The sequence below is a fragment of the Mesoplodon bidens genome, assembly GCF_964165515.1.
Source record: "Mesoplodon bidens genome assembly, contig: HAP1_SCAFFOLD_541, whole genome shotgun sequence".
NCBI lineage: Eukaryota > Metazoa > Chordata > Mammalia > Artiodactyla > Ziphiidae > Mesoplodon > Mesoplodon bidens.
In genome coordinates this window covers 50167-77162 of record NW_027671719.1, presented here as the reverse complement: position 1 = coordinate 77162, position 26996 = coordinate 50167, and the positions used below count along the sequence as shown (strand labels likewise).

Here is a 26996-nt window from a genome sequence, read left to right as displayed (position 1 = left end):
GCCTATTCATATTTTCTATTTCTTCCTGAGTCAGTCTTGGCAGGTTGTGCATTTCTAAGAATTTGTCCATTTCTTCCAGGTTGTCAATTTTATTGGCATAGAGTTGCTTATAGTAATCTCTCATGATCTTTTGTATTTCTGCAGTGTCAGTTGTTACTTCTTCTTTTTCATTTCTAATTCTATTGATTTGAGTCTTCTCCCTTCTTTTCTTGATGAGTCTGGCTAATGGTTTGTCAATTTTGTTTATCTTCTCAAAGAACCAGCTTTTAGTTTGGTTGATCTTTGCTATCGTTTCCTTCATTTCTTTTTCATTTATTTCTGATCTGATCTTTATGATTTCTTTCCTTCTGCTAGCTTTGGGGTTTTTTTGTTCTTCTTTCTCTAATTGCTTTAGGTGCAGGGTCAGGTTGTTTACTCGAAATGCTTCCTGTTTCTTAAGGTGGGATTGTATTGCTATAAACTTCCCCCTTAGAACTGCTTTTGCTGCGTCCCATAGGTTTTGGGTCGTCGTGTCTCCATTGTCATTTGTTTCTAGGTATTTTTTAATTTCCTCTTTGATTTCTTCAGTGATCACTTCGTTATTGAGTAGTGTATTGTTTAGCCTCCATGTGTTTGTATTTTTTACACATCTTTTCCTGTAATTGATGTCTAGTCTCATAGCATTGTGGTCGCAAAGATACTTGATACAATTTCAATTTTCTTAAATTTACCGAGGCTTGATTTGTGACCCAAGATATGATCTATCCTGGAGAATGTTCCATGAGCACTTGAGAAAAATGTGTATTCTGTTGTTTTTGGATGGAATGTCCTATAAATATCAATTAAGTCCATCTCGTTTAATGTATCATTTAAAGCTTGTGTTTCCTTATTTATTTTCATTTTGGATGATCTGTCCATTGGTGAAAGTGGGGTGTTAAAGTCCCCTACTATGATTGTGTTACTGTCGATTTCCCCTTTTATGGCTGTTAGTATTTGCCTTATGTATTGAGGTGCTCCTATGTTGGGTGCATAAATATTTACAATTGTTATATCTTCTTCTTGGATTGATCCCTTTATCGTTATGTAGTGTCCTTCTTTTTCTCTTCTAATAGTCTTTATTTTACAGTCTATTTTGTCTGATATAAGAATTGCTACTCCAGCTTTCTTTTGATTTCCATTTGCATGGAATATCTTTTTTCCATCCCCTTACTTTCAATCTGTATGTGTCTCTAGGTCTGAAGTGGGTCTCTTGTAGACAGCATATATATGGGTCTTGTTTTTGTATCCATTCAGACACTCTGTGTCTTTTGGTGGGAGCATTTAGTCCATTTACATTTAAGGTAATTATTGATATGTATGTTTCTATTCCCATTTCCTTAATTGCTTTGGGTTCGTTATTGTAGGTATATTCCTTCTGTTGTGTTTCTTGCCTAGAGAAGTTCCTTTAGCATTTGTTGTAAAGCTGGTTTGGTGGTGCTGAAGTCTCTCAGCTTTTGCTTGTCTGTAAAGGTTTTAATTTCTCCATCAAATCTGAATGAGATCCTTGCTGGGTAGAGTAATCTTGGTTGCAGGTTCCTCTCCTTCATCACTTTAATTATGTCCTGCCACTCCCTTCTGGCTTGTAGAGTTTCTGCTGAGAGATCAGCGGTTAACCTGATGGGGATTCCCTTGTGTGTTACTTGTTGTTTTTCCCTTGCTGCTTTTAATATGATTTCTTTGTGTTTAAATTTTGACAGTTTGATTAATATGTGTCTTGGTGTATTTCTCCTTGGATTTATTCTGTATGGGACTCTCTGTGCCTCCTGGACTTGATTAACTATTTCTTTTCCCATATTGGGGAAGTTTTCAACTATAATCTCTTCAAATATTTTCTCAGTCCCTTTCTTTTTCTCCTCTTCTGCTGGAACCCCTATAATTTGAATGTTGGTGTGTTTAATGTTGTCCCAGAGGTCTCTGAGACTGTCCTCTGTTCTTTTCATTCTTTTTTCTTTATTTTGCTCTGCATCAGTTATTTCCACTATTTTATCTTCCACCTCACTTATCCGTTCTTCTGCCTCAGTTATTCTGCTATTGATCCCATCTAGAGTATTTTTCATTTCATTTATTGTGTTTTTAATTGATGCTTGATTCATCTTTAGTTCTTCTAGGTCCTTGTTAACTTGTTTCTTGCATTTTGTCTATTCTATTTCCAAGATTATGGATCTTGGAAATAGAATCTTGGATCAGCTTTACTATCATTATTCTGAATTCTTTTTCAGGTAGACTGCCTATTACCTCTTCATTTGTTAGGTCTGGTAGGTGTTTATCTTGCTCCTTCACCTGCTGTTTTTCTGTCTTCTCATTTTGCTTATGTTACTGTGTTTGGGGTCTCCTTTTTGCAGGCTGCAGATTCGTAGTTCCCGTTGTTTTTGGTGTCTGACCCCAGTGGCTAAGGTTGTTTCAGTAGGTTGTGTAGGCTTCCTGGTGGGGGGGACTAATGCCTGTGCTCTGGTGGTTGAGGCTCAATCTTGTCTTTCTGGTGGACAGGTCCACGTCTGGTGGTGTGTTTTGGGGTGCCTATGGCCTTATTATGTTTTTAGGTAGCCTCTCTGCTAATGGGTGGGGTTGTGTTCCTGCCTTGCTAGTTGCTTGGCATAGGGTGACCCACACTGTAGTTTGCTGGTCGTTGACTGAAGCTGGGTGCTGGTGTTGGGATGGAGATCTCTGGGAGATTTTCACTGCTTGATATTATGTGGAGCTGGGAGGTCTCTTGTGGACCCGTGTCCTGAAGTTGGCTCTCCCACTTCAGAGGCACAGCGCTGGCTCCTGGCTGCAGCACCAAGAGCCTTTCATCCACCCGGCTCAGAATAACAGGGAGAAAAAGTAGAAAGAAAGAATTAGTATAAGAAAGAAAGAGAGAGGGAAAGAAAGGAAGAAGGGAAGAAAGGAAGGAAGGAAGAAAGAAAGAAAGGAGGGAGGGAGGGAGGAATGATGGAAAGAAAGAAGGAAAGAAAGGAGGGAGGGAGGGAGGAAGGAAAGGAAGAAAGACAGGAGGGAGGGAGGGAGGAAGGAAAGAAAAAGAAAGTGGAAAGAAGAAGGGTGGGAGGGAGGAAAGAAAAAGGAAGAAGGAAAGGAGGTGCGGAAGGAGGGAGGGAGGAAGGGAAGGTAGGAAAAAAGAAAGAGCAGGTAAAGTAAAATAGAATAAAGTATGAAATATAGTAGCATTATTAAAATTAGAAAGTAATTATTGGAAAAAAACCCCAAAAAAACAAAAAAACGGACCGATAGAACCCTGGGACATATGGTGGAATCAAAGCTATACAGAGAGAATCTTACACAGAAGAATACACATACACATTCACAAAAAGAGAGCAGGGGGGGAAATCAAAAATCTTGCTCTCCAAGTCCACCTCCTCAATTTGGGATAATTCGTTGTAAAAAGAGGAAAAGGGCGAGAAGTCTGAAATCTTGCTCTCTAAGTCCACCTCCTTAATTTGGAATAATTCGTTGTAAAAAGAGGAAAAGGGGGGAAAGTCTTAATTCTTGTCCTCAAAGTCCACTTCCTCAATTTGGGATGATTCGCTGTCCATTCATGCACTCCACAGACGCAGGGCACATCAAATGGACCGTGGAGCTTTAATCCGCTGCCTCCGAGGCTGCACAGAGAGATTTCCCTGTCTCTGCTCTCACAGCTCCCGGGTCTCAGCCTTGGACCTGGCCCCACCTCTGCGCGTAGGTCGCCGGAGGGCGTCCGTTCTTCGCTCAGACAGGACGGGTTTAAAGGAGCCGCTGATTCGGGGGCTCTGGCTCACTCAGGCAGAGGTGAGGGAGGGGCGCGCAGTGTGGGGCGGGCCTGCGGCGGCAGAGGCCGGCGTGACGTTGCAGCAGCCCGTGGCGCTCCGTGCGCTTTCCCGGGAAAGCCGTCCCCGGGTCTCGGGACCCCGGCAGTGGCGGGGTGCACAGGCCCCCCGAAAGGCGGGGCGGACAGTGACCCGCGCTCGCCCACAGGCCCCGCGGCGGCAGCGGGCCGCGGCGGCGGGCCGCGGCGGCGGCGGCGGCCGACGCCTGTGTCCGAGGTCCGCGCCTTACCCGCGGCTCGCGCCTGACTCCGGCGCTTCCCCAAGCAGCCCTCTTAATGCCCTCTCCTCGCGCACCAGGAAACAAAAGGGAAAAAAGTCTCTTGCCTCTTCAGCAGCTCCAGACCCTTTCCCCGGACTCCCTCCGGGCTAGCCGTGGTGCACTAACCCCTTCAGGCTCTCTTCCTGCCGCCAGCCCCAGTCCTCTCCCTGCGCTCCGACTCGAAATCTTAATTCTTAACCCTGCCCTCTTCCACCATTTTTCTCCTAATCAGGGAATAAAAATTACCTATCCATTTGCCTTAGAAGAAATCAAAAGTCAGTAGTCCAAACACTTTTTAAAATATTGTTTTCTGTCCAGTTGGAAATGAAGTACATGATTGACTTTTCTTCATCATTCATATAGTCAACGTGGAAAACATTAGGGCCATGAATTTCAATACAGTAAGATGAGAAAATTTTAAATTGGCCTTCCCAAACCACTAATAAGTAACCGATGTTGTATATAATGCTAAAATCTTAGAGACTGAGTTTGATATTTTAAAAGTTCTGAAAACATTAGCTAATTTCTCCTCATCAAATTTCTCATGACTCAAACCTGAGTATTACCTTTTAAAAGATAAATTTATTTATTTTTATTTATTTATTTTTATTTTGGCTGCATTGGGTCTTCAGTGCTGCGTGCAGGCTTTCTCTAGTTGCGGCGAGCGGGGGCTACGCTTTGTTGTGGTGCCGGGGCTTCTCATCACAGTAGCTTCTATTGTTGTTCCACAACTCTATGGGTTCCTTTTTAGGTCCTACGAAGAACCCTAGAAATTAGTTCATGTAATTATATGTTTTTGCAAAATTGCCAAAAGTGAGATATTTTAACTTCCATCAGGTAAGACAAGCGTCTATTTCTTTGCCAATTTTTCTTCTATCATAGTCCGCTATGTTGGATCATATTGGATTGGTCACAGGCTTTTTTGAAATCCGGCTAAGGAGATGTTTTAAGTGAGGCTATTATGTGATTTTCAGACACCACCATATGTAATTGACTATATAATATCCCATTACAGGAATAACTTCCAGTACTCTTACTGACTACTCTACTGACTTAACTAGCACAAGACACAGAAGCGTAAGGACAAAAACCACCTTACAATATAGCCATGTCTTGCACTTCACAGCTCTCAAAGCATGTGCATTTGAAGAAGAAAAAAAGAACTGAAAAGTATAAAACCAGAAGTTATTCTGCGGAAAATTATTTCAATCATCAGGCATGTGAAAGATAAGTCAAAGATTCAGGTTTCTTCAATGCTTAGTAAAAACGGAAATTTCCTTCTGTCAAGAATATACTCCAGGGCTTCCCTGGTGGTGCAGTGGTTGAGAGTCTGCCTGCCAATGCAGGGGACACGGGTTCGTGCCCTGGTCCAGGAAGATCCCAAATGCCGCATAGTGGCTAGGCCCGTGAGCCATGGCCACTGATCCTGCATGTCCGGAGCCTGTGCCCCGCAACGGGGAGAGGCCACAACAGTGAGAGGCCAGCATACTGCAAAAAAAAAAAAAAAACAACACCAATATACTCCAGGGGCTTCCCGGATGGCACAGTGGTTAGGAAGCCACCTGCCAATGCAGGGGACACGGGTTTGAGCCCTGGTCCGGGAAGATCCCACATGCCACGGAGCAACTAAGACCGTGTGCCACAACTATGGAGCCTGCTCTCTAGAGCCCATGAGCCACAACTACTAAGACTATGAGCCACAACTACTGAAGCTTGCATGCCTAGAGCCCGTGCTCTGCAACAAGAGAAGCCACCGCAATAAGAAGCCTGCACACCACAACAAAGAGTATCCCCCAGTCGCTGCAACTAGAGAAAGACTGTGCACAGCAACGAAGACACAACACAGTCAAAAATAAATAAATAAATAAATAAATAAAAGAATATACCCCATCAATAATGTGTGTAATGGAATGGTGTGAATGAGTATTTTATCAGAATTCCTGTAATGCACAATCCTATAGCAGTACTGAAATCAGTAATGCATTTATAATAGTAAATATTTATGAGGAAGTAATCCATAGAGGTTTTCTCAAAGTTAACAATGAAAATTGATGTGACATTATCAATAATAAATTGTGACGCTGAAATAAACTTTTCTAAACTATTAATAACTAAAAGCAAACTCTAATCAACCATGTTAAAAGAAATCTATGTCTATAAACTACAAAGTTTATTTCTCAAAATTTTATTTCTAAAACACATAAACTGTCATATGAGGAGGCAGTTAAAGAATATATAGCTACAAGAGTTGGGAAAAAGTCTTATAGAGACACATCTGGCAGTAGTTAATTTTCAAATGTCATTTTTCTAGATTTTGTGACACCTATAGTATTGATATTTGAAAGCATTTAAAAAATTGTAATTTGAAGATTTGCTATTTCCAGGTAGAGTAAAATATTTTGAAGCAAAACAACATTTCCACTGAGAAAAATTTAAAAAGCCAAATAAAATAGTCAGCATTCAATCAAAAAGTTCTAGACATACCAAGAGATAGAATCATATGACTAAAATTCTAAGAAAGGAACAGATAATACAACAATATTTATATAAGATATTGTGTATCTTTATCAGGAAAAGTCTTTATCAAGAAAAGACTTTAAAATCATCAGAATTAATATTATATTTTATTTATTTGTATATTTTATTTATATATTTATATAAAGGACTTAAAGATAAAGCCCTAGTTAAGGCAGTGACAAAAGCAGTAGCAGTGGGAGTGAAAAGAAATGGTTATAGTCAAGGATATTTTGTCAGTAAAAGTCCAAGATCAAATGTCTGACTGCATACATGGGATGGATAGACGGAGTGGGAAAAATCAAAGTTAACTATAGAGGTTCTAGTGAAGATGGGGTTGCCATCACCCAACCCAAGGGGTTGCGATCATCCCCAAGGTCTAGGAGACTCAAGGGAAGGTTGTGGTCGAGGAAAAGTTAATTGCTGGGAAAATAAGACTCCCAGTCTCTCCATCTCCTTATACTAGTTTTTTTTTTAACATCTTTATTGGAGTATAATTGCTTTACAATGGTGTGTTAGTTTCTGCTTTATAACAAAGTAAATCAGTTATACATATACATATGTCCCCATATCTCTTCCCTCTTGCATCTCCCTCCCTTCCACCCTCCCTATCTCACCCCTCTAGGTGGTCACAAAGCACCCAGCTGATCTCCCTGTGCTCTGCGGCTGCTTCCCACTAGCTATCTATTCCTTATACCAGTTTTGTTTTTCTGCTCATATACGTAGCAGCATTTCATTCAAGGGGAAGGTCATTGATCTGACTGGTCAAATTAAAAACCATAGTTCAAGGCACATTTACAGTGGTTAGTTCCTCCACAATTTAGAAAGTAACGTTCACAATTTCCCTCTTCCTACACCGCAGAACACATTGGCCATTCCTCCAAAGTCTCCACTCCATAGAGTGGACCAGAGATGACGTTAGCCCAGAACTGAGAGCTTGGCATGAGATGGTGTCAACCCCACCTAGAGCTCTGGCATAAGTTATGACCCAACCCAGTTCTACAGAGAGCTCTGCATGGAATCTTGTCTCAGCCATAATAATGTGATTCTGTTTTTCATTTGGTTGTCTTCTTTGCTTAACTTTCCCTGGCCACTCTGACAAACAAAATTTCAGGCAATCCTGGGCCACTCACTAACTTTATTCCATCTAATGTTATCCAGATTCCCAAGAAAATTACTAACAATAAAGGGGGAAATTTGGAACATGGTGAGTTTTAGGTGCCTGAAATATACAGGTAACTGAATCCAGTTAAGTAGCAAATTATTTGGATCTCAAATATGCCCGTAGGGGCTTCCCTGGTGGCGCAGTGTTTGAGAGTCTGCCTGCTGATGCAGGGGACACGGGTTCGTGCCCTGGTCCGGGAAGATCCCACATGCCACGGAGCGGCTGGGCCCGTGAGCCATGGCCGCTGAGCCTGTGCTTCCGGAGCCTGTGCTCTGCTAATGGGAGAGGCCACAACGGTGAGAGGCCCACGTAACGCAAAAAAAAAAAAAAAAAAATATGCCCGTAGAAGAGCAGACTAAGCTCAATTTAATGTACTCTTACTGGAGACACATGTAAATTCTGGGTCAATTTTGAACAAGTTAAAAGCACATAGCTGAGATTAAAAGAAAGAAAGGAACACCTGCATGTTTCAGAAAGTAACAGAGAAATTAAATCCAGAGAAATAAGAGCAGACTGATGTCTATGGGTTCCGTTCCTTAGTATAGGCCTTATGTAAATAGGGGCTGGAGCTAGAAATCTAACATTACCTTGAGGCCAGGAATTTAGACCCAGGATGGAACAATATTGAGAAGTTAGTACAGATATCCTACAGAAATTTCATGAGGAACTGCTTAGTCCATTAAGAGGGCCAAGGGAGGTGGTGAGGAAGATTGGTATCTCTTGAAAACCTTCAGGTACAGAAAACATCAACACCTCTGAAAAGTAGGCCTTCCCAGAGTTGTGATGGCCAGGTTGTCACTAACCTGTAAGGCCCTGTAGGAATCAGAAAATGCAAGGAGAGTAATTCAAAGAAAAACAGATGCAGGATGGGTGTGGCAATAAATCCTAGGACCCTATCAGAAACAAAATTAAAACTACTCTAGAGGGAAATTTTAACAAACCAGGGCAGAGAGTATCCTAACCAGAATAGAATAATAATTCTGAGGAAGTTACTTTACTTATTTAAGTAATATTCAATGCATTTCCATGGCTAGGCCCTTTTGAAGAATTCTAAAACCTATACAAACAATTCATTGACATCTTATATATCCCACCATCCAGAGCAAAATTCACTTAAGAACTGTACTGGTGGAAATTGGGCAGCACTATGGAGAAAATAAAATGTGTTTACCATCAAAAAACATGAAGGGGGCCTCCCTGGTGGCGCAGTGGTTGAGAGTCCGCCTGCCGATGCAGGGGATACGGGTTCGTGCCCCGGTCTGGGAGGATCCCATATGCCGCGGAGCGGCTGGGCCCGTGAGCCATGGCCGCTGGGCCTGCGCATCCGGAGCCTGTGCTCCGCAACGGGAGAGGCCACAACAGTGAGAGGCCCGCATACCGCAAAAAGAAAAAAAAAAAAAAACATGAAGGTAAGAAAGCTAATGTCTAATTTTTTTAATTATCCTGTGGTTTCTTGAAATCTTTTGAAACCCAAAATAGAGACACCTAGGAGGAAATGAAGATTTAAATATTTAGAGATTTATCAACTCATCTATAAAAGCTTTATTAATCTCTTCTTTTAATAACATTCCTGAGAGGTATAAATGTGTCCAGTGATAGGGTTGAATAAGCCTGAGAGAATTTCAATTGTTTACTATTCTTGGTCAGCTCTTAAGACCTTTCAGGAGCATCTTGATTTTCATGGCCTCATCCAACAAAAGCAGGATATTTTACAGAAAGTCCTGGGCCACTTTTTGGCTTGCTTTTGTGTTTATGTTTTTGGTTTTTTCACATCGGGCGGTACATTAGGCTACCTATTGCATACTCCCTCATTCATGCATGCATTCATTCCAACAATATTTACTGAGTTGAGACATTTAATTAACACTCAATAAATGATGTTTAGATGAATGAATGCGCTTTCTATCAAAGTAAGTGTAAGTACTGAGAAAAATTACAGAATGTATGATCCCAGCCCCACAAAAGCTTATAACTGTGTTGAGGATATAAAAGATGCTGATGAAATAACTAATATATCATATTGGACAGTTTCTAAGTTCAAAAATGAGTTTTTATAAATAATCAGAGCCTAAGGAGGACAAAGAAGGGACAGTTCATTATGGGTTGAATCCATCAATAAATGTACATTTCAGATGAGATTTGAGATTGACCTCAAAGAAGAGGACTTAGATATATGAACAGAGAACAAAAAAGGCATGGTGATAGCATGTGCATAGATAGAGTGGCCAATATTTATGTTCTTCATTAAAGATAGTTAGAGATAACCCAAATGTAACTGTTTCCATGGGTCCATTCTCAGTATCCAAAGAAAACGGCAAATCCTATCTTAGTAAAACTAATGAAAAACACAGTCTTTAACAAAGAGATTGTGGAGGAAAGGGGGAGAGAAAGGCTTGCATCCCACACCACACAACAAAACTTATTGAATTATTTGTTTAATTTTCTCCCTCTGAAAATTTCCTCTCCCTCTCTCTGTACGTCTCTCTTCTCCCACATCTGGCCACACTCTACCAGCCATCTTTCCAGATCTTTCCAGAACTCTCCATCCTAGTTTCATTAGGCCACAATTTAAACATCTCACAGGTCTCCAGGATGCATCCACATCACTTCTTCCACAAAGACAAACAAAGGACACTTCTCAGGATCACGTTTCTTTGAAGGAAGAGGTCATGAGGGTGATTATAAATAATATAAGGTGGAGAGCAGTGACTTAAAATACCATTTTTCAGCTTAGAATGTGAATACAGGGAACTTTGGGAAACTAGAAAATCTAGAAAGGATTCACTGATAATTATTTATGTTCAATGAATAAAATAAGATGTAATAATACGGCTAAACTCGGACAGATTCACTTTTTCAAAAGTTGCTTTCACACACCTTCACTATTGGGATGTTTGATAAACACACCTTTCCTTCTTTACTTTCTTCTTTCTTTGCAGATACTGGCACCAAACTTTCAAACAATAAGAACCTTCCCATAAGTCCCTTGCCAGGCAAGAATAAGGTATAACAATCCAAACAAATTTTTGAAGAAGATAACTGGTTGAAAGCACAGGAAAAGAGCTGGGTTTCTCTTATTCAACAGTCACATAATGAGTAATGTGCGAATTGGTTTAAAAAGTCTCTCTGCATGAGGGGCTAAGGTTCAGATTAGAACTTCTGAGGCCAGAAGAGCAAAACGACTACAACAATCCACATATTTTCAAGAGCTGCCCTTTGGATGTGAGGGATTGATTTTTCCCACTATTTTTTCAGCAACCCAACTGGTGTCTTTATTAAACGACATAAGAGAATACAGTGTGGCCAAGAAGGCTTAGATTTCCTTAGCCCCAAGACAGATATTCTCCAGTGACTGTCCACTCACATGAAAAAGAGAGATTTACAAGAGGAAACTGGATACAACTGAGTGTACTTTAATTTTACCTGAATTATTTATTTTGTTTACAATTCTCCGCTGAAGTCCCTACATTAATATATTTTTAAGAACATTTCTTTAAGTTGAAGTATTCATTCAGTATATTCATTTACTATAATTTAGAAAAGCCAAATGATTTAGGCAAATTCATTTCTATATTGCCACAGCAGTGTATTGTGAACTAAATGACACCTGGCAGTTCTTTACTCAGATACTAACTCAATTAGAAGGCAGAACAAGGATACCTACCAATTCAGGGAGGGAAAGGTCACTTAGCCTCTGTAGCTGTCTTAGGTCTCTTATCATCACAGTAACAAATTGAAGACTAAAGACCATATGATCATCTCAATAGATGAAGAAAAAGCTTTTGAAAAAAATTCAATATCCATTCATGGTAAAAACTCTCCAGAAAGTGGGCATAGAGGGAACATACCTCAACATAATAAAGGCCATATATGACAAGCTCATAGCTAACATACTCAATGGTGAAAAGCTGAAAGCATTTCCCCTAAGATCAGGAACAAGACAAGGATGCCCACTCTCACCACTTTTATTGAAGGTAGTTTTGGAAGTCCTAGCCACAGCAATCAGACAAGAAAAGTAAAAAAATAAAAGGACTCCAAAATGGAAAGGAAAAAATAAAACTGTCACTGTTTGCAGATGGCAGGATACATAGAAAATCTGAAAGACACTATCAAAAAATTATCAGAGCTCAAAAATGAACTTGGTAAATTTGCAGCATACAAAATTTATATATAGAAATCTATCGTATATCTATACACTAACAGTGAACTATCAGAAAGAGAAATTAAGGAAACAATCCCATTTACAATCACGTAAAAAAGAATAAAATACAGAAGAATAAATCTGCCTAAGGAGGTAAAAGACCTGTACCCAGGGAACTATACGACACTGATACAAGAAATTAAAGATGACACAAACAGCTGGAAAGATATACCATGGTCACGGATTGGAAGAATTAATATTGTTAAAATGACCATCATACCCAAGGAAATCTACGGATTCAATGCAGTCTGTATCAACATATCAAGGGCATTTTCCACAGACCTAGAACAAATAATTTTAAACTTTGTATGGAAACACAAAAGATCCTGAATAGTTAAAACAGTCTTGAGAAAGAAGAACACAACTGGAGGAATCATGCTCCCTGGCTTCAGACTGTGCTACAAACCTACAGTAATCAAAAGAGTATGGTACTGGCACAAAAACATCGATCACTGGAACAGAATAGAGAGCCCAGAAAGAAACCCATGCACTCATGGTCAATGAATCTATGACAAAGGAGGCAAGAATATGCAATGGAGAAATGTCTGGGCTTCCTTAGGGATGGTTTCATCAATTAATTTGTTTTCTTAAATGGACCATATTTTTCCATGTCTTTGTATACCTTGTGATTTTTTTGGTTGAAAATTTGTCTTTCAAATATTATAATGTGGTATCTATGGAAATCAGATTCTCCCACTTTCCCAGGGTTTCCTGGGCTTTTGATTGTTCAAGGCTGTAGAAGTCTGTTTAGGGACCTTTCCAAACTATCTTTGCAATGACTGTTTTCCTTATCGTATGTACGCACTGAAGTCTCTGTTCCTTTAGTTCATGTTTAGCTAATGTTTTGACAGAGATTTCCTTGAATTCCTGCACCTAAAACAAACAAAAATAAATATACACAAGCACATCCACATGCACACTCAAAATCACACACCTCTGCCCATTGTGCAGATTGCTGGATCACTCCTTCAACATTTAGCTGACCTGCATTGAGTTCAGGGCTCAGCCCATGGTCAAAGCTTAGAGACTCCTCTGGTGTTTTCAGAACATGCATCTTATCTTGAGTATGCATGTGGCTTTCTTAGTTTCTCCAGACACATGTGTACTTTTTGTAGGTTCTAATTTCCCAAAGAATCTCCACCAACTTTGGCTCCTGCATCTTCTGTGGTCTACTGTATTTCAATGCACAGTCTTCTGCCCCAGCCATCTGTGCTTTGTTAGCTCACCTTGCACTTTTTTTGAGCAATGACCGCTGCTTTTCCAGACTGTGTTCCAAGTTAGCTAAGGCAGAGATAAGCATCTTGTGTCAGTCCTTCAGGTAGCTCCCAGACAGGTTAGAACAGATACACATAATAATCTGACAGTACGGTCTCTTCTGCTCCCTCCTGAAGCAGGATTGAGGGTCCCATACTAGGAATGGTCTGCTGCTACTTTAAGACTATCACTGCATTAAGACTCCACCACTTTAAGAACATCACTACACTAACAGTGGATGGGGCAAGGGCAAGTAAAAATGCCACAAAGCTTTCCTGCCATTTTCAAATTGCCTCTTCCCTGGTTCAGTATGTGTTTGGTTGCTATAAATCTTTGGCTGATTTCAGGACTAAGAGAAACCAAAAGAAACCCACAGTAAGAAACAGTACAATCAAACTCTCAGAAGCCAAAAGACAGAAAGAATCTTTTCTCCCAAAGGAGAAAGAAAAAAGAAATTTGTTACAAAGCAGGGATCCTCAAAAAGATTAGAGCTAATTTCCTATATGAAACCACGGAAGCAAGAGGCCAGACATATTTAAAGTGCTGAAAGAAAAACATTGTCCACCAAGAATTCTATATTTGGCCAAACTGGTTTCAAAACTTAGGGAGAAATTAACGCATTCCCAGATGAACAAAGGTTGAGGGCGTTTGTTTTACAACTTCCTACCACTGCCCTAGGAGAAATGCTAAATTGAACCTTCAGGTTGAAATGAAAGGACACTAGACAGCAACTCGAAGGTGTAGAAAGAAATAGAAATCTCCAGTAAAGATAAATACATGGGCAAATACTAAAGTCAGTATTGTGTTATTGGCTTGTAACTCTACTTTTTATTTCTTACATGATTGAAAAAACAAATGCATAAAATAATCATAAATTCATGTTATTGGGCTCACAAAGTATAAAGGTGCAATTTGTGACAACAATAATGTAAAGAGGAGGAATGGAACTGTAGAGGAACAGAGTTTCTGTGTGCTACTGAAGTTGGTTTCAATTGAAATTATATTGTTTTAACTTTAGAATGGTAAATGTAATCTTCTTGAGAACCACAAAGAAAATATCAATAGACTATATGCAAAAAGAAATGAAAAGGGAATCAAGGGTTCACCACAAGAAAATCGGCTAAGCACAGAAGTCAGTAATGGAGTAAATGAGGGGCAAAAAATGCATAAGACATACAGAAAACAAGCAGGAAACAGACAGAATTAAGTTCTTCCTCATCAGTAATTTTTGAAAAAGTAAGTGGATTAAGCTCTCCAATAAAAAGATAAGCATTGGCAGAATGGACTTGAAAAACAACCATAATCCAAGTATATGCTGTCCGCAAAAAACTCACTTGATTGCAAAAGACACAAGTTGCTTGAAAGCTAAAGCATAGCATAAAATATCCCAAGCAAATAGTAACAAAAAAGAAAGAGAGAGAGAAAAAGAAAGGAAGGAAGGAAGGAAGGAAGGAAGGAAGGAAGGAAGGAAGGAAGATAGATCTGGGATGGCTATGTTAATATCACACAAAAAAAACTTTAAATCAAAAACTATCACAAGAGGAAAAGGAGGCCACTATAAGTTGATAGCAAGTTCAATCTATCAAGAAGATATAACAACTATAAACATATATGTACCAAACAACCCCCAAATATGGAAAGCAAACATTGACAGAATTGAAGGAAGAAATAGATAGTTCTAAAATAATAGTTGGAGATCAATACCTTGCTTTCAATAATGGATAACACATCTAGACAGAAGATCAGTAGAGAGGTAGGGGGACTGAATAACACATTTAACCAACTAAACCTAACAGCCATATATAGATCACTCCACTCAACAACAGCAGAATACACATTTTTCTCAAGTACACATGGAACATTCTCCAGGAGAGACCATATGTTAGGCCACAATACAAGTACCAATACATTTTTAAGAAATTGAAATCATACAAAGTATCTTGTTTAACCACAGTGAAATGAAGGTAGAAATCAATAACAGAACCATTGATAGCCATTTCCCAACATGCCTGCCACACATGATATAAAGCAATGAAGGGAAAACCATAATTTACCATTTAGAAAAGTGGGAAAGAGGACATACCATTGACACAGAGTGTGTGTTGTTTCCCGTTGTCAGGGATAGAAATAAATTAGCATCATTTATTCATTAGTGTGTTAATTTCTTGGTCAATCATTGGGCAGCCAGTGTTTCTGCCACATGGGAAGATTACCTATACTCAGTGTTGAGTGGAGCCAACCTTGAAAGGGACATTTTAAAGGATTATACTGTGATGGGCTTCGCAGTACCCTTCCTCGTATGCCAGTATTTAGGCTGGGGTATTTCCATGGAGTGTGTACAATCGTAGGCCCCAGTTCACCAGAATTTAGTTTGACTCATTTTGTTAATACATTCCCTCAGTACTTTGTCTTTTGTATCCTTTTGCATTTACTTCATTCTTTATTATCACTGCAAAACAACTTTGTTTCCTGTTCAGATGCCAAAAAGTGGATATCAATACCTCCTGAGTTTTACACATCACAGATCAGTTTTGGATATCAGGGACAGAGACAACAGCTATTTCCAATGAGTTTGAGACATACTTTGAACATGTGATTAACATGTTGAGTGTTGAAATGTGTGTCAAGCTCATTACACTTGCTCTAAAAGGTTTCAAACTGCAAAGATTTAAAAATCTTTATCTTTGAATAGTTTTCCTGTGCTGTCCCTTTGTGTCAGACTGTTAAGGTGCAGTCTGGCACCTTAAAATAATGTGGCTTTGTAACCAATTATTTACATGTTGTTTTATCCACAGAGAATCTTTTTTGAAAAATAAAGTTATTTATTATTTATTTTTGGCTGTGTTGGGTCTTTGTTGCTGCACACAGGCTGTCTCTAGTTGGGGCGAGCGGGGACTACTCTTCGTTGTGGTGTGCGGGCTCCTCATTGCTGTGGCTTCTCTTGTTGTGGAGCACGGGCTCTAGGTGCTGGGGCTTCAGTAGTTGTGGCACGTGGGCTTCAGTAGTTGTGGCTCATGAGCCCTAGAGCACAGGCTCAGTAGTTGTGGCGCACTGGCTTAGTTGCTCTGCGGCATGTGGGATCTTCCCAGACAAGGGCTCGAACCCATGTCCCCTGCACTGGCAGGCGGATTCCCAACCACTGTGCCACCAGGGAAGTCCCCACACAGAGAATATTAAGGGCAAAACATACAACTCGATTAACTACACTTCCTCCTGTTCACATTTCCCTCATCTTTTCTTCATCTTCTGTCTATGTATCCTTGACCCTGTTTATATTAAGTGCTTTTACCATTATATTTGATTGTCTGTATTCCGATGAGTTACCACAATGATTTATGAGACACGGTAGGATATAAATGCATTCAAGTAATATATATATATATATATATATATATATATATATATATAAAATATATATATATACGTGTATATATGTATATATATATATGTGTGTGTGTGTGTGTGTAGTTTGCTTGAGTTCAGTGTTTATTGTTTTCTGTACTGAATTCATTAGCATGGGTTGGTATAAAATTTAGCATAGGTCAATATGTAATTTGTAAACTAATAAAGTCTTAAAAGTGAGGAAATAAGTCTTTTAAATTTAATTATTTATTGTAAAGAGCAGAATAGCATACATAAACAGGTGCCTAATGAAAACTTGTATTCTAATTTGGAACTCTCATGAAGACCTATTTTTTTGTTCTTCTAATGGTATGATAGTAGGCCATTTGGTTATTTTTATTTTTATGGCTTTAACTTTAGAACAATTAAATATTCATAAATTTTAAAAAGTATTTTTCTTTATTTGATGGGGGTGGGATACTGGAGAAATGAAAGGTCAAACACCTATTGAGGAATCCATACTTGTCTATATAGTGTGTACTTTTATTTCAATAAGTGATTTAAAATTCCTAAAAGGATGCTATAATAAGTTATTATGCCATTTTACAGACTGAATTAAGTGAATTTCTGGGAGGTATGAAATTTGCCTAAGGCTATTCAGCTGCCAAGTGGTAGAAGTGAGAATTAAATCCAGGTATACCTATCACCAAAGTTTCTGCTCATCTCTTTACATCATCCACTTTTAATAGCCAATGCTTTCCTGCTTACAAATATGACTGAGGTTTCCAGACAGTCAACATTGCTTTTTAATCAGATAGAAAAATGACTGTTGCTTCTCTAAAGACATATTCCTTTTCCATTAAGTGACTTTAGTTGTTCAAATAATACTTCCAGACAGTAGTAATCATACAGTTGGAGACTAAGAACAGAACTCAGGGATGTGTCTAGCAGTCAGTAAAGACCAACTGGGCTCACTGATGATACTTATGGTCATTTCCTCTAGACTAACATAATCTTATTAATAAGACCCTAATAATTCATAGTACTGCTCTTGCCTGATTGTTCATCTCCCTCTATCACTCTCTCTTTCCCCAGATTATTATTATTTTTGATAATTTTTGGTGAATTAAATTCAGGGATTAGTATTCAGGAGTGCTAGTCACAAAAGCAGAGAAACTTAGCTCACACCAAAGGAAGAAAATAGAGAAAAAGTATAAATTATATGAATACACACATATCACACATGTACCAACTATATGTTGCACTTCTCCAAAATCTATTCGGAATCTGCACATTTATTGTATATTAACAGTAAGACTAGAAATGAGTGTAACGCTCTGTTTACAAGATACAGAAAACAGACCCAAATATGGAAATTACTGGCAATGAGAATGGGGAAGAAAGGCTACAACAACGAATGTAGATGATATTTTTGTTTCTTAGCTATGATGCCAAATACTGAACTTTCAACTTGAGACAAGGAGGCCATAAAAAGTTGTATTCGTTTCCTAGAGGTGCCATGACAAAGTACCGGAGACTGGGGAGGTTAAACAACAGAAATTTACTCATTCACAGTTGTAGAGGCTAGAAATCTGAGATAAGGTGTCAACAGGATTGATTTCTTCTGAGGTATCTCTTCTTGGTTTGTAGATGCCATGTTTTCCTTTTGTCTTCACATGGTCTTCTCTCTGTTCATGTCTGTGTCCTAATATTTTCTTTTTATAAGGACACCAGTCATATTGAATTAGAGCCCACCCATTTGACCTCATTTGACTTCAGTTACCTATTTCAGGGCCTTATCTCCAAATACAGTCATATTACGAGGTATTGGGGGTTAAGACTTCCACATACTAACTTGAGCAGGACACAGTTCAGGTGATAATAGAAGATAAGAGTAATTTAAGCAAGTAAGTAACTATTGTTTACAGTGAGTTGCTTTAAGGATACGAATTTACTCAAGAAAAACAAGAAGAAATTACATAACACTGTGTGTTATACAAAGATATTAAATTAATCATCATAACCTCCTGTGAGATGGGCATTAAATTAGACTAAGCAAGAGTAAGCAACTTATCCAGAATTGTATAGTTGGTACTTTCCAGAATTTAAACCAGGTATTTTTCCAGTTCCATTCTACCTTATATATTCATTTCATTATTTGAAATGAATTTTGAGTCTTCATTTTGCTTAGTTTCTGAAGTTATATGGGGATAGAATGGAGTTGGATATTTTCAGTGACATTCACACATGGGGAAGGAAATTGAGTCCAGAAGCTTCAGCAATGTTTCCATGGAGAACGCTAACAACAGAACCAGAAACACCGTTATCCTTTTGGTTCAGTGATCTTTCCTAAAGCACTACAAGAATCAATTTTAAGAAGCCCAATGTTTTCCAAACTTTCACCAATGGGCTCTCTAGGGTCCTCTAACAATATCTAAGAGACTAACTACTTTCACATTCCAAGCCACTTAAGACAAGGGGTTCTGATTTTTCTCTGTGAGGAAATCAAGTGACAATCATAGCTGGTAATTTAGGATAGTTTCTTCAGGGCCCAGGCAAAACCTAATACACAAGTAATAATCATTGTTAAGTGCATCTTTGACAAGGATTCATCAAGTATCAAAGAGGTCTATAAATTGGGAGAAATTATGATCAAAGACAAACATAGACCGCAGATATTTAATTAATGCTCAATTATTTATGAGTTTAACTTTGGTTAACCTCATTTTCCTTCTTCTAGACAAAGAGACCAGAATACTTACCTTCCAAAACAAGATTTATTGTGTTCCTTTAATTCAAAGCATACAGTGACTTCTACATTCACTCCACCAAGTTTTGCTAGGAGAGAAAAGGAGACATTATATTTTGTCTTGAATTTCATATGCCATCATACTTCACTTAGCTCATCCTACTGGAAGCACTTTGACGGCAGATTCTACAGTCTTGTCTTACATCCTCTACGGAATCAAGCCAAGGGATTCACACATAGTTACAGCTGGAAAAACGTTTGTTCTGGGTTGACACTTTTAGCCTTTACCACCAAGACTTTATCACCAAGATCTATCTTTACAGTCTCTAAACAGGAGACCTTCTTGCCTTCCATTTTCATAATGACAAGGAAGGTAAAGGGAAGAACTGAGAAGTACCCAAAGTCAGCTAGCAGCCAGCACAGATAAATCATCTGTGGAGATATTGTTTCTTTCAAAAGATATAAACATAAGAGGAAGTCCTAGTGTTTGAAACAATTGTGCATAATAAAATTCCATGAAAACCTAGAAATCCAGATGCAGATCAGTAACATATTGGCTAAATAAGCTATTATGTTCATGCAATGGACAAGTGTACAGACATTAAGAAGAAGGAGATACTCATTTCTATGAGATTCTCTTTTCACTGAACTCAACAGTGCTGCAAAAACAATGTTACATAATACTTTTTCTTTAACATTATATCAGGCATCCTCATCTTGTCCTGCATTTATTGCCAGTGTTACTAAAGTTTATCATTTACCTCTTTCTCTTGTAGACATATAATTTCTTCTTATTTTGGAAGGATTCATCAATCCCTATTTTACTCTTTCTTTCAAATTACAAATGAATATTGAATTTTATAAACTATCTTTTGGGGGATATTTCAAGTGATTGTATAGTTTTGCTCTCCTTGGACCTTGTTATATGGTAAATTATATTTTGTTATTTTATATATGCTATTTATTATATGCCATATTATGTTTACTAATTACATTTATTACATTATAATTACATTATAATTAAGGTAGCATTTATTTTAGATAGACAAAACAACCAGTGGAATAGGAAGCATCTTAAAATTAGATGCAAGAGCATAGGGGAATTGAGATTAAAATAAAATTCACATTTTGGATCACTAGCAAAAATTATTCAACAAAAGTGGGAAAATATGGCTATCATTACTAAATTCTTGATACAGCAACTAGTTAAAAGTTAAAAAATAATGAAACTGTAAAAGTATCAGAAACCTGGGAGACATGAAATAAAGTATTCATGAGGAATACCTTTCTAAGATACAAAGAAAAAAGGATACATTTAATTATATAAGAATTAAAATTTGCCTCATGGCAAAATGCACTACAAAGGTCAGAAAACAAGCAAAAGAAATTGGGAAATATATCAAGAAATGGATATGATTTCTTTACAACTTTGGAGAGAAGCACATGTTTCTTTTTCCTTTAACCTGTTATGTGGGTATTAATCTATAATGTAAGTGCATGGTTCCTTTCCTTTAACCTGGAATGTGAGATTTAATCTATATGGTAAGTGCATGGTTCCTTTCCTTTCATCTGTAATGTGAGTGTCAACATGCGGCACTGTTTCCAAGCACAGACTGTGGATGTTCCTGTACTGGTCCCATCACTGACCATCCACAAAAACTTACAAATGTTGCTTCACTTTCCTGGGGGTTAGAGTCTTAGCTAAGAAATGGAAGCAAAATAGAACTTTCCCCCAGGGATGATAGAAGGTTTAAAGGAGTAAATATGTAAGTGACTTAGCACAGTGCCTAGTACAACAGAGATCAATATAAGTACTTATCAATTTTTTAAAGAGACAGATGAAAGAAATAAAATGTGGTGATTTCAATCTATTGATATATATTCTTGACTTTAAACTACCTTTTCATTCATTGGATGACCTAACTTGCTCATGATTTTTCTTACTCTAGTGAACTTGGGTAGCTAATATCATAGTTTAAAATTTTTGCTTTTATATTTACAAGTAAATTTGACCTGTAAATTTCTTTTTCCTTACAGTCCTAATCTATTTTAAGTATTAGGATTATATAGACTTCATAAGATGAATAAAGGAGAATTCTTCCTTCGCTATCTCTAGAAGTTTTTCTTAGTTAATATTGATGTTATCTGTTTAACAGAAGTTTGATAGAATTCACCTCCCAAATGATCTGGCTGGGTCTGGTATTTTCTTGGTGAAAGACTGTAAACTATTGACATAATTCCTTTACTGCTGAAAGAACTCCAGCTATAAATTTCCTCTTGTGTCAGTTTTGGTAAACTTTAGGAGCTAGGAAATTGTCCACTTTACAGAAATGTTCAAATTTACTGGCATTTCATATATTCTCTGCTAGAACATTGTCCTGATTCTTTCTGTATATTATTCACTTATGTTTTTGTTTTGCTTAATCAAAGTGTGTTTTTTAAATCTTTTCAAAGAATATTCTTTGGACTTACTAAATCTCCTCAATTTTATACTTTTTTCTGTTTTATTAAGTTCTGCTCATATATTTATTATCTATTTTTCTATGTTCTCAGGGTTTATTGTTTTACTCTTCTGATGTCAATTAAAACACTTGGTTATTAATTTTAAGAAATCTTTTTAGTTATAAATACTTGAACTTTTTGAAGATTCCAGCTTAGTTGTAAGTATCTAAGGGTCAGCTCGTCCACATTGTTGCTAGCCTAAGGCTAAGTTCACCCTATCGCAATGTATATATTGACATTTTTTCCCCTCGACTTTCTGTGTTTTGCTACTTCTCACTTTTCTTTGGAGAGAAGCCCTTTGAAACACCCTTAACTTATTTTACAGCCAATAAGTCTTTAAAATAATGTGTATTTTTTAAAGATAAATCTACTTATATAATTAGGCAGAAAATCTGATCTGCCATATTTTTAAAAACAGCATAAATTTACTCTTCTCCATGATTAATCTGCTGTATTACATGACCTTTGAGTTTTTAGCTTTATCAATGACGTACTTGAAAAATGTTTTAAAGATCCTACCCAGTCTTTTAAAACATCCTTGTTCCTTGTTTCAGTTCTAGTTTTATGTATATTTTCTGCCTTGCACCTGATTAGTCCAACATCTGATGGATGGCCTTGGGAATCTAATTCTGGTATTGATTGTTTTTTGCTGATTCTCTCCACTTCTAGCTGATTTCTTCATTATTGTGTAAATTTAGATCATGAGCTCATGTTTAGCTAAACTTTATCTGTGGGAAGGCTATAGGCCTGTGTTGAAGATCTACCTCTCCAGAAAGGGTTTAGTTTTGTGTTTGGAATACCACCGATTTGGGAGCATTTTAAGTTAATTTCTTAGCTTCTGTTTGCAAGACCGCACATAAACTTGCAACCCAAACACTGTGTACACGGATCTGGGGTTCAGAATTCTCGAGATTTCCTACCTGTTTCCTACCCAGAGCAGAAGCCAAGAGAATTTGGTCTTAGTCTCCCTTTGCCAGCAGATATTTTTTCTCCTGGCACACCCTTTCATTGAAGGTGAAGCTAGGGATAGATAGGTTTAGTTCTAACTTCCCATCTAGTAGGGATGGAGTCTTACCTCCTGCCTCTCATGTGGTCATGGCCACTTAAAAACAAGTCTCTATGTCAGGTGTGTCATTAAACTATGGCCTGTGTTCCAAATCCAGACAGATGCCTATTTTTATGGCCTATGAGCTATGAATAATTTTCACGTTTTAACTGGTAACATTTTAAATGGTTACCTAAGTACATAAATATTAACCTCAATTTTGCCTCTTTGGTCTACAAAGCCTAAAATATTTGTCACTTAGCTCCATAAAAACAGGATTTCCAGCTTCTGTTCTAAGCTATCAATATCTTCAATCCACTCCTAACATAGCTATAACTCTCACACATGTACCACCCTTCTTTCACAGGTCCGGGAAATTTCTACTGCATACTTCAAAAATCAACCACGCACTTAAAAATAAGTTCTGTACATTTAACCTAGCATACCTAACCCTTTTCCTTTAGGAGAGTTTTTCAAGTAATCTTGCCCACCGTATTCTTTAGAGCTTCATTAATAATGGCAAAACATTAAAACAACTTAACATTCAACAAATGGGAATTGTTCATAACAATTATAGAAGCACATACAGTAGAAAACTCTAAACTGTTATTGAAACAGTGAGACATAACTAGTTTTATTCTTAGAGAACTATGTTTATTTAGGTCCCTTTTGTTTAAATAAGTATATTTCTGTGTATGTATGTATATAGTCATGTATTTATATACACATACATTATTTGTATGATATAGTTCTATAAGCATATGAAATACATACCTAAACACATACCTTTGATTTATATTTGTATACATGCACAGGAATATAATTATATATATTATATAGTTATATACATTGAACTGAAAACTGGTAGTATACATATATATCGTGTATAAGTGTGTGTCTATGTGCATGTGTAGAAAAGCAGGTTGAGAGATATGCAAGCATGAGTTAGACAGGGTTCACGACTGTAAAAGTAGTTATGTGTAGGTAGTGAGGTTAAGGCCCATTTGATTGAAAATATTGCATATTTTTACATCAATTGTTATGATGAACAGATTCCTATGTAAATAAAATTATAAATAGCTATACATACTTGTATGTATAATGTATAATTAAAATATATATAGTTGTATAGATGTATTATATTCATGTTACATAATATAATTGTCTTATACTAATACATGATATATTGTGTTATATAGAATATGTTAACTATAGTGTATTATATCAGATAATAATAATTATATATTTATAATATATATATATAAATATAATATATATAATTTATATATTATCATTGTTTTATAATCAATATTACAGGATTTATCATATTAATATTATGAACATATTAACCATATAAATACATTTCATTACTCATACATTTTGTATATAATATATGCTAGGCAAAAATATATATTAATATAATACATAATTGTTATACATTAATATAAATATTAGTATATTACATTTATATATCAATATAATATTTAATATTGATATATTTATATTATATTTAATATATACATAGCTAATGCTCTTTAAAGCCATCTGCTACAAGTAGAATAAGACCAGGAGTATGGCCAAAGCAAATTCTAAAAATATTAGATTACTTATATTCATTTATATGTCATTTTCCTGGAATCTGCATCTGGCTATTAGAGAAATATTGTTTTCTTGGCTATTTTGGCCCTATTTCTGCCATATACATTTTGGAATATTCTTCCCAGTTAAGTAAGTACCACCTTTGGGATTTTTATTAGAATGGTATTTAGACACATTTGAGGAAAACTGATATTCTGTTAATAATGTCTTGGGACTTATCCAATGTTTTTCAATAAAATTTGAAAATGTTCTTCCATAAAGGACATAAACACATATTCTTTTAGATTTATTCTTGGGCATTATATATTTCTATAAATGATGTCTTCATGTTTCGTAATAATTTGATGCTGTGATATGTAACTGCATTCGTTTTTTAGGGTAATATTCTTATATCCTGCAAACATGCTAAACTGTCTGTGAAATTCAAAACTTTGTTTAGAGTTTTGTTTCCATGTTGACAACTATTTTCTCTACTGCTAATAATGATTTTGTTTCCTCCTTTATATTTCTTATACATGATAGTTTCCTTTCTTGTCTTACTACTTTAACTAGACTTCCTAGCACAACGCTGAATAGAGCAGTGACAGTGGGCATTCTTTTCATGTTCCCAATTTTAAAAGAAACGGTTTAAACACTTCACTGTCCAGTATGATGTTTATTTTGTTTTGTTTTTTGACTTTTGTCTTTATCAAGTTAAAATAAGTATCTTTTCATTTCTCGTCTGCTGAGGTTTATGTTGTTGTTCTGGTTACTATGAAAGGGTGTTAAATGGTGTCATGTGCCATTTTCTGTAAACACTGGGATAATCAAAAGCATCATGTCTCTTTTAATCTATTAACAGTGGCTTACACTAATAATTTCTAAAAGTTTTATCATTTTTATTCCTGACGCAATCCTTGTTTTCGTCTTTCATTGGGTGTTGATTCTTCTTAAACATTCTGCACACCCCACCCCACCCCATCCTCAACATCTACTTCCAGAGAAACCAACCAGTGACAATGGTTGGTTACTGCATTTTAGGACAGTTTCAAGCCACCTGGTTATGACATTCTTAAATACTTCTAATCCTACTGGCTTCCAAACTTCTTGCCTGACACTCCCTTTTCTGCCACCTTATAATCTTACCTATAGGTATATCCAGGTTAAACATTACATTTTCCACAAAATCTCTTTTTAGTGTCCCTAAACTTCCTTAATGCAATGACCTTCCACTCTGCTCACAAAGTACTTTGTTGTGATATGTAAGTTAAATGTATGAAGTAATAAAAATCAAATAAAATTTTAATTACCATAAATTTGCTGTCAAGTTTTTAGAGACTAGAGAAAATAGATAGGAGAGTGACTGGACATAGAAGGGAACAAAGCAAATAACGAATGAGAAATTAGGCATCTAAAGTAGAAAACATATTTACAGACTAATCCGTGATGGTTGGTACCCAATGGCCTGTAGTGTCAAAACAAGTCATGTGGCCAAGTGAATTGGGAGAGCAGGACAAGTAGGAGTGGTGTGTTAGAACTAAGAATATGTTCACAACTACATTTCTGAGGATGATTACCTCTCCTCCTGCCTCACTGTAGAAATGTGTGTTAGGTAATGCCACTAAGTAAAACGTAGGAGTTCATACTCCCTTTGGATGTCGGTAATTAGCATAGACACGACCTTATTTCTCCCCACTGATATTTCTTTAATAATCCTGATTCCATAATCTGTGTCATTTCTTGTGGCTTAGCATGGCCCTCACTCTGGGGCTCTACACCTTAGGCCGAATTGGTTTTGCTGGATGTTTTTAAGAAGAGGAAACACAGAAGATAACATAAGAACACTAAGTGACTTGCAGAGAGCACAAAAGGAAGAAAAAGCACAGAAAAGGCAGTTGGAATGCATGACACTGCAGACCAGAGCTCTACTGTTGCTTCTTACCCTACCTTGAGACTTCTTTGACTGTAAACATTACACTTTACTGTACTGGCTGACTCTGCCATTTTCTTTAGGAATTATGAAGCAAACAACAACAAAAACTTATACAGTGTGGTCCTATCTCTTTTATTAATCACCTTGTCTTAAAATTCTTCCCAAACCCTATGACTAGTCATTTTGAAAACTTTTATTATTGCCTAATGCACTGTTATATTTTTGTTGCTGTTGATTTCCTCTCCCCACTCTGTGATTTCTAGTGTGTCTTCTAGGAATACCTATCCTTTTCACCTGGTGAAGTCGCACTGCAATGTTTGGACCAAGACGTGCATGACCTCACCTGAAATGATTTCTCCAGCTCCCTCAAGCCAGAGCAAGTGACCACCTCTTCCAGATGTCCTTACGATTTTCTGCAGACCTTTAAGTTTTCTTTGGTACACTGTTAATTTCCATTTTCCCCAATTCGTCTTTGCTATCACCCCTCTCCACTTCAGCATCTAACATGGGGTAATGCATATGGCAGAAAATAATGGGGGCTGAGTAAATCAGTAAGAAAATAAATGAAGACTTAATGATACCAAAGCACACTTCCAAAATGATATATTCATTACAAATCAAAATCTCTCTTTCACA

At 37.1% G+C, this 26996-nt stretch overlaps 1 long non-coding RNA gene across 3 annotated transcripts in view; it reads right to left on the bottom strand.

The window, feature by feature from the left end:
* The window catches only part of LOC308611123, a 68833-nt gene that overhangs the window by 3104 nt on the left and 38733 nt on the right, over nucleotides 1-26996 (bottom strand). For 2 of the 3 annotated variants that reach the window (XR_014014773.1, XR_014014774.1), the window contains 2 exons: nucleotides 19316-19391; nucleotides 18029-18852 (listed from right to left, as the gene is read on the bottom strand). This is a non-coding gene — a long non-coding RNA (uncharacterized lncRNA). Of the gene's footprint in view, nucleotides 1-18028; nucleotides 18853-19315; nucleotides 19392-26996 lie in introns of those variants that run through there. The other variant, XR_014014772.1, reaches the window with a different exon arrangement.